The sequence below is a fragment of the Sinocyclocheilus rhinocerous genome, unplaced genomic scaffold (genome assembly GCF_001515625.1).
Source record: "Sinocyclocheilus rhinocerous isolate Xijiao unplaced genomic scaffold, SAMN03320098_v1.1 scaffold2575, whole genome shotgun sequence".
In the NCBI taxonomy this organism is placed as follows: Eukaryota; Metazoa; Chordata; class Actinopteri; order Cypriniformes; family Cyprinidae; genus Sinocyclocheilus; species Sinocyclocheilus rhinocerous.
This window is the reverse complement of record NW_015637140.1, coordinates 100,306-109,970: the sequence shown is the minus strand read 5'-3', so window position 1 is coordinate 109,970 and position 9,665 is coordinate 100,306.

Genomic DNA, 9,665 nt, shown 5'->3' with positions numbered 1-9,665 from the left:
ACAAGGAGTGTCTTTTGGGAAGGTACCTTTATCTCTTTCCGATAAGGAGGAGATTGCAATTTGGTGCTTCTCCATTTCCAGGCTGTGATTGGCTGTTTGCATCAGAGTGGGGGGACACGATGTGGCCCACACTTCTTTCCTCCTGTGGAACTTATTTGCATAGTCAAAACACACATTTAGAAAAGTGTCACTAGAGTTTTACCGGTGCATTTGTCACTTACCAAACCAAAACCATAATACCTTTGGCAATATTACGAACACATTAAGTCCAAACATGATGGGAAAAGATTGAACTGTCATGCATGCATTCATTTGTCCATTAACAGCTGAGTTCGTGTAAGATGTTGCACTACACGTTGCTGTCACTGAGAATACTTATTTCTCTGAATAAGTATAAGATGTGTGTGTTGTAGTTTGCATCAGTTTAAGGTTTGAGAACATAGTTATGAATGGATTTGGATGGAACTCTGTGATCTCTCTTTGTTTCACCCACTGCTGCTGCATCCAGAGGTCCTAAGGAATTTTTATGGCGGTCACAGGCCAAAACAGTCTGTTGGTGGGTGAAAGGCAGAAACTACATTTTGACCAATGAGAAGTCATGTCCTTCCCGGGCTTTGTACCAGAGGTCTTTTTCTTGCCCTCTAAGAGGTGTCTGGCTGTTGTCCTGGCATCTTTATCTGATGGCGTTGGAGAGTTTGCTTATGTTAGTCCACCAAGATCCAATCAAAATGTAGCAAACCTTTGTCCACTATTGTGGTCAGAGAGGGGCCCCGCCATAAACTGGGCCCTGGAATGTGCTGTCCACTGCAGTCCACAGAGAAGGGTGTCAATCATTCATATACTATAAAATGGATAAAAATTAGTGCTGTCAAAATTAACGTGTTTTTCAGTTTAACAAATTAACGCAGGGGTGGGGCTAGGGTGGCCCCCCCCACTCACAACTGCTGCCTCTGAATAAATGCACTTCTTGACAAGAAAAAAAGAGACATCTTTACAAGTACCTCAAACCGGAGACATTTCAGAAGCGCGCTCCAGTTTCACTTCAGCGGCAGCCACGAGTCAAACGAGTGTGGAAACAGTACTGTGCTCGTAGCGCATGCTCTTCAATTCGCACGCACAAAGGCGCCTTTATCATTTCATATTAATGAGCGAATGAAACTACGTGCATGCAATGTCGTGGTTAGTTAAGCCATGAAGATACCAAAAAGATGATTAAAGCTGCCTTAAAACTGTGCATGCATGTAATATATTATATATGTCACATTTAAGAACACGTCTCTGAAATGATTTTCAAAACTGTCCTGGAGCATCCCAGCACTGTCTCCCTCATCTAACACCCTCGATTCAACTCATCAGTTCATCAGTAGAGACTTTAAGACCTGAAGTGGGTCATAAAAGGTGAAGAGAGTACTATGCTGCATCATGTTCAGCAGCGGCAGCTCTTAAAGAAATAGCAGCTAAAACAACTTAATAACCAGCTGCTGTGATGTCTGTTCATCAAAGAACAAAAGAAAAAAGAAGAAATCAATAACTTCAATAGCTTTAAGGCTTGTTCACACCGGGACGAATATCACGCGCGATTATCGCCGACGTTTAACGCCTCGTGACTAAACAAAGGGCGCCAATGTGAGTGTGCACACTGTGACTTCTTGTAGCCAGTAAGGGTCTTTATTCCTTGCCACATTCCCCTGGAGTTGTTGTTGGAAAAGTGTTCCTCAATGCGTTGCTTATACCTGTGTTTGGCCTCTTTGATGCCTCTTTTTAGGCCTGAACGTGCCTCCTTGTAGGCTTGTAGGTCCCCAGATTTAACCGCTGAATCCCGTGTTTTCAGCAGAGACCTCACCTTACTGTTGAACCATGGTTTCTGATTGGAGAACACTTTAACAGTTTTTGTTACAGACACACTCTCAGCACAAAAGTTTATATATGAAAGCACAGCTGATGTGTGTCCCTCCAGGTCTGTCCCCTCAGCGAAGACTCCCCAGTCTGTGTCCTCAAAGCAGTCCTGCAGGGCTGAGGTGGCTTCTTTGGTCCATACTCTGACTATCTTTGTGGATGGTCTTTGTCTACAGCTGAGTGGTTTGTATGCTGGAATAAGGGACAGAGACAGATGATCTGAACTCCCCAGATGTGGCAGAGGGCTGGCTTTATAAGCATATGGAATGTTGCAGTATACTTGATCTAAAGTGTTTTTTCCTCTTGTCTGGAAGTTCACATATCTGTGAAATTTGGGTAGAACGGACTTTAAGTTGGCATGATTAAAGTCCCCTGCTGTTATAACAACGCTGTCCGGATGTGCCGACATGTACTGGCTGATGGAGTGATGTAGCTTCTCCATGGCTAATCTAGCGTTGGCTTGCAGCGGTACATAAAGAGCTGTTATAACAACCGATGTAAACTCCCAGTGCAATTAGAAAGGTCTACACTGTAGCATCAAGTATTCTATGTCCAGAGAGCAGTGAGTGTCCTTTTTTATAACATTTTCACACCAGCTGTTATTCATGTAAATACAAAGTCCCCCTCCTCTGCTCATACCAGAGTGAATAGTTCTGTCCGCTCTGAAGACGGCGTGGCCCACTAGCGCGATCGCGGCATCTGGGGTGCACATATCCAGCCAAGTCTGTTTTAATCATCACACAGTCATTTGAACCGTGTGAAGTGATCCGCAGTCGCATCTCATCCATTTTGTTGTTTAGCAACAGAGTTGGCGAGAACAATGCTAAGGACGGCTGGTTTGTACGGGTTAGCTTTTAGCTTAGCTTGTAGGCCTCCTCGCTTACCCCACTTTTGCTTTCTGTGCCTTCGCCATCTGCGCAATCTCAGTGTGGGGATAGTGAAGTCGCCAGTAGTGGGGGAGCACCGGATCTCCGGAGCGATAGATTTCCAGTGTTTCTTGTTGTTGTTTCAAGTATAGCGAATATTGTCCGCAACATTTATCAGCTTTGCTCTGCTGTATTGTACATGAGCAGCTGCTAGCGCTAGTAAAGAAAACACCAAAACTACTAAAAACGCAAAATTTCTACCAAAACTTGAGGAGCGTTGGGCCGCTGCGTCCGGATGCACCGCCATCTTGGATCCATAAGTATTAACAGCTGTTCTTGCGTCCAGTTTGATTTTCTTTTACGTTTGCATTTCTTACTATCAGCCATGATTATTCTACTCTGTTAATTAAAAGGCTGTTTATATGCATATTGCTAATTGTTTACGAGAAGCACACATGTAAGAGGCTGACATATACTTGTTTAATTAGTGACACTTAGCATTTTAAAATCTTTATTTGAATGAGGCAACATTTTTATTTTTAAACCTTTATCTGAATATGGCAACATAATATCATGCTCTACAATATTTCTATGAATAAATCTCTGCCAGCTACCCCTATCAGCCAATCACTGTGTGCATAGTTAATAAGCATGCTGACATCATCCATAGCAACGAGGTCAACCCCGCCCCCTTACTCTTAGCTTAAGATGTCTCTCTATTCCTTAGTAAAATTTTGTCTCAGCAGCTTTGTGAATAGGCTTTAAGAGAAAACTCTTAACTAAAAACTTTTACCTCTATTTAGGAGAACTCTTAGTGGTAAGATAAAATGTTTTGTGAATACGGGCCCAGATTGTGGTATATAGATATTCTTAGTGAACTTTCAGTGAAGCCTGGTGGGGGAGAGGGGAGTCATAAATGAGTAAGGAGAGACGTTTGGGCAAGGTGGTGTCATTTGCTCTTTTTGGAGATCTCTTCTTGAGATTAGTTTATTGTTTTGTTTCATGGCATCTGTTTTGTGAGAGTTCCTAAAGTTTAGTTTTATGGGGAGATCAATCTGGGTCTTACAAAAGGACAGGTTATGAATGTGAATGTAATAATATTTTATTTTAATATTTAAGCCTAAAGTCCAGACCCCCAGAAATTGAGATTTTAAACATTGAGAATTAAAGTTGAATTGTTTTTTTATCCACATGTATCAGTCTTGATTTTTAATAAATGTGCTTGTACTTGAAGGTCACATCTCTGTTCTTCCATTCAGTGGCTAGTGAACTTGTGTTGCTGCATTAAACGTTTGCAATGTTCATAAGACCCCAGTGGCGTAGTCGGAATCAAGTGTGACCAATCAAGTTTTCACTCAGTTACAGAAGCAAGAGATCAAATTTCTTGAAAGTCAGGTTTAACTTAACTTTGGCACACTATAACTTAAGCAAATGTGAAACTCACATGTTAAACTCATTGTAAAAGAATGAAGAAACTGAAAGAATGCATTCAGATGAGTCTCAATCAATTCTAAACAAACAGGACTACTTGAACAGTTGAACACAAATGGACTTCCCGGAGGCCCTGGTTCCTGTGAATTAAATTCCAATCCGTGGCCAGTGGAAAGCTAAACCTTGCCCAGCTTTACACACACTCTTCCCATGGAAAGCATATTCTTGTGTTATTCTTTATGTCTATGATTATGAGTGCATTACAGTATTTCAAATTGTAGGTCAGCCTCTAGAGAAGTTACATGAATTATCTTACGACAACAACTTAGGGGTGACAATTAATATTGTCTCTGCTCCTCATCATTTATTGCAAAATGATTTTTATTTTTACCATCAAACTGGAGTTAAAAGGTTACAAGATTCAACAGAATGAGGCTAAAGCACTCTTTTGTGCATCAGGCGATCTTAGAATAGAAAAAGACAATCAAATATTACAGTACAAGTACACTAACTGGAGGTACTATTGGATTGCAACGTATAACACTGTGTCCTAACTTCACGCGATGCAACACGTGATGTCTTTTCCATGTTAATCAGAGGTTTTGTCCTAACCAGCCGCAAAGATAACACGCGAAAGTTCTATTTTAGAAACGATTTATATTTCCACGACTTTGCGGCTGGAACAACAATATACAAACTATATGACAGTAGATAATCTCAGGCCGGGGCGCCGTAATGGGGGGGAAGGTTAGGACGATTCTAAGGGCCCGGCGAGGGAGAGGGGCCCGGAACACGATTTTTACTGAGGGGGTAAAAATTTATGTACTGTACTTTTAATAGTGTTAAAAAGGTTTAATATTTATTAATTAGATGATAAACATAATCATATGTTGTTGGAACAACAACATACAAACTATATGACAGTAGATAATCTCAGATAATCTCAGGCAGGGGCACCGTAACGGGGGGGAAGGTTAGGACGATTCTAAGGGCCCGACGAGGGAGAGGGGCCCGGAACACGATTTTTACTGAGGGGGTAAAAATGTATGTACTGTACTTTTAATAGTGTTAAAAAGGTTTAATATTTATTAATTAGATGATAAACTTATACATTTCATTGTGAGTGCAGTGCGCTTCCAGAGAGAGCCCGCCCACACACACTTCTGATTGGCTGTGATATATGATTTTGTCGTATCGCATCTGGTGTGGACAGCCAAATTGCTTGTCGCTGGAATCTTGTCGCGTCACATGTAGTTAGGACATGGTGTAAGTGTGTTATATGTAACCGTAATGTATAATGTGTAATGTAATATGTATGTTAACCTGCATAACCTGCTTTCTGGAAAAAGAAAATACCCTCATTGTCGGCACAATGTTGGAAGCAAGAGATCTGTCAACATTATGTTCTCTTAGTTTCATTATTATGGACTTTTAGATTCTTATCACGTTCCTGTTTCCTTTGTTCTAGTTCCCTGCCACTAATCAGTTTCCATGGACACTCATTACACATCAAAGCAATTTTTAATTTTAGTTCATTATCTCTTATGTATTTAAGTTCCTCTTCATTCACCATTGAGTTGTCTGGGATTGTTTGTGTTTGTGCATGTTGGTGCAACACATACTGTTTCATATTGTGGATATCTTTGGATTTACTAAATAAACTTGGTTTTACTGTCATTATATGGGACTTCGGCATTACAGAATCCCAGACCCAAAATGGAATATGCTATGAAGTTTGCTGCTGTGACTCAATTGAGCCACAACTTATTGGAGTACACTGAAAGCTTCTGTTGCCTCCCCGTCAGCATACCATTTGACAAGGAGACCCTGAAATCGCAGTTCTGGATCAGGGTGAATTACCATCATCCCGTAGACCTCCCAGACACCACAGGACTTGATTGGAAAGAGGCCGTCATTAGGTGTCTGGAGAGTGTCTTTCCCCAATCCAGAGCACAACCAGTCCCAGAGCCAGGCCAACCATCAACACGCTGCACGGACCGTCTGCCAGAGCCCGCCACAACTGAAGAGCTAGAGCAAGAAGAAGTGACCATCGCCCCGGAACCTGAGCCTATTGACGTGTCTTACCAGGAGCGTGAGACGGCAACACCGCACGTGCCTGAGGGAGTATTAGTAGAGTACGAGGGAATGGAAAGAAGCCTGCCCACACTCCCGCTGCTAAGGGTGAGCTGCAGCTGGCCTCTGGAAATATTTTGGATATTTTTGAAGTGGATAATTTCTTGTACTCAATCTTCTGTCATCCCACTGGTTCCGTACAGCCCTGAATCTCCTGAGCATCCTGTTTTCCTTCCCAGGAGGCTCCCTCTGCCGCCTCTCTGTATGTCAGCCAGTTCTTCAGCCCTGTCTCTGCAGGTTCCTGCAATCCCCTCAGCTCACCCTCAGTCAGCCCCATCCTGGAGCCTTGTCTCATCTCTGCTTTTCCGTTCTCCAGCTCCGCCTGCAGCCTCCGGGTTCTGGTCTCCACCTTGGCCCTTTGACCCATCGGCTCCACCTTGGATCTTCTATGGCCCGTCATCCCACTTGCTTCACCGGGCTCCCTCGTCCATCCGGCTTCACATTGGTCATTCATTAACCCTCCATCGCTACGGGATCCCACTCTTCTGGCTTGTTGCATCCTCCATCTTCACCACCAGGTTTTCATTTGTCATCCGCCACTAGTCACTGCTCCTCCCATCATCTGGCCATTCTCCTGAGTTCTCCAGCCTGTCACCAACCCTTCGCCCATTCCTCTTCCTCCTCCAAAGCCCCCTCATAACGTTACCATTATGTTCGCTTAGTTTCATTATCGTGACCCATTGTTGGGCAAGTTACTCTGAAAATGTAATCAAATTACTGATTACTCCTTTCAGAAGTAATCACGTTACTGTTCTGATTACTTTATTTCAAAAGTAGTTAGTAATTAGTTACATTACTAGTTACGTTACTTTTTTCTCCATGAAATTGATGAAATCCCAGCATACACGCTCCCGATAAATATTTCTTATTAAAGCATCAACATTCACAGAACACTATTATTTTTTCAAGTGTTGTTACTCTTTGTGACAGATGATCTATTAAAATTGTCAGAGAGTTGCATGTGCCCTGACATGGCTCTTGTTCTGTTTCAGGAGGTGGAGGTGGTGGTAAAGAATAATCATCCAGATTCTCGTCAATGCCCTCTTCATTCTCTTCCTCAGAGTCGATGTATAACTCACTGAAAGTATTAATCAGCTCCTTGAGTGGTTCTCGGTGGCTGGTAAATGGTTCAGAAGAGAAATCTAAATCAGGTCCGGTCTCATCCCCCTCCTGAGCATATATAATTGTAGATCATATAGCTTCTTCTATATGTGAACGTTTGTGTGTTAGAATAGTTTATATGTCTTAAATTTATCTAATAAAGCCGTATTTATATTGAAAAGAGAAGTATCTTGTGTTTTGTGCTTACAAGTTAATGTCTTAAACTGCCGATCTTGTTACTGTGCTAATAGTGTTTTCACTATACTTTGGATATTAATATCCATTGCAGAGTTGATGTTATACGGCTCGTTCAATGAATCGCTGGCCGACTCCGTAATCAGCCGTAAAACAGTGATTCTGTCCAAATTCCCTTTAAAATCTTAAATGATTCCCTTTGAGCTAAATTGACGTGTTTCCCTTACAACAGCTAAACCTCTGTTAATTTTCAATAAGAACTTCTCTAGACGTCTGACAGAAAGTCAGTCTGGTTAGTAATGTGTGAAGCTGGTAATGCTGTTTGTTGAGTTGTTTAATCGTCCTCTGCTAAGATCTTTAAAAATATATATATTTTATTTGCAGTTTATTTAAGCCTGTGTGGCTTTAAGTCAGTTGCAATTGTTGTTACATTTTATGAGAATGCAGCCATTATGTTGAACCAACATCACATTGTTACATTGATATAATGCCATTATTATTGATTTTTTTGATGAAATTTCCAAATTTTCTAGATGTTAATTGTGGGTGCAAAAATGATGTTGATTCAATGCCACTGATTTAACATTGTTTCAATGGATGCTTGCTATCAGGGAATGGAGTATTTCTGTTTGTTTAGAAGTGATTGGGCTTCACCTGAATGCATTTTTTCAGCAAACTTTTACAATGAGTTTTACATGAGACTGTCACATATTTGTTTCAGTTATAGTGTGCCACAGTTAAGTTAAACCTGACTTTCAAGATATTTGATCTCTTGCTTTCAACATTGTGGGAAAAGAAAATACCCTCACTGTTGATACAAAGCAGGTTATGAAGGTTATGCACTGTTATGTCCCAGTGAGTGCTGGGCCGTTTTTCTTTTGTTTTTTTTTGTTTTTTGCCAGTATGGTGGTTACAGGGGTTATGTGTTTTTCTACCCGAGGCTCATTTTGAGGGCTGTGAGAACTGAAGCACTGATTAATACAGGGAGGATGTGACTGCGCTGGCCCGGGCTGCTATTTTACTGTTTTGTTTGTTATGTTTATTATTTTTGTTTTAGGGCTGGCCAAGTTAACATGTTATTATCGCGTTAACGCAATAATTAATTAACGCTGACAATTATTTTATCGTGCATTAATGCAGTTATTATTATTATTATTTTGAAAGCCTGTTGCTTACTGGCTCTGAATTCACATACAGACAAACCATGGGTCACAGGAAGGGTGGGATGTTGATCAGTACTGGCTTGGGACAAGCGTCATCACACGTCTCAACCAATGAGAGCATTAGGGGTGGGCCTAAGACTGCTGCAGCGCTCACATGAATGCTCCCGATAAAATTATTTCGGCTAAGCATCAACATTCACAAACCACTATTTCTTTAATTAATCGGCACATAATGTGCATGTTAATTAATTAATCTTATTAATTTGAGATTATTTTGATTAATGAATTGGCACATTATGTAATTAATTAGATTTTTTTAAAATCACTTGACAGCCCTATTTAAAACATAAGAAACAATCTTCTGACCCCCCCGATGGTCACTGTGTAATTCGCACCCTGGTCTCCACTGCTAAAAGGACATACTATCACAACAAAATTAACAATTCGCCTAACTCTCGCATGCTCTTTAAAACATTTTCCTCCATTTTTGCTGTATAGGCCTATAGATATTTGCCACACCACAAACTGTCAAACACATCTTACCAGCAAACATACACTTGTTTTCATCCTTCTCTCCACTCTCTGAGGCAGAAGTCTCCAAACTAATCCTTTCCAATCATCCTACTACTTGTCCGCTTGATCCTATTCCATCTCATCTCCTTCAAGCCATTTCTCCTGTAGTTGAACCTGCACTCACATCAGTAACACATCCCTTCACACTGGTGTTTTTTCCTCAGCATTTAGACAGACTCGTATAACCCCACTTCTTAAGAAACCCACTCTTAACCCAACTCTTTTAGAGAACTACAGACTGGTTTCCCTTCTACCTTTCATGCAAAAACACTTGAACGAGTTGTGTTCAACCAAGTCTCAGCCTTTC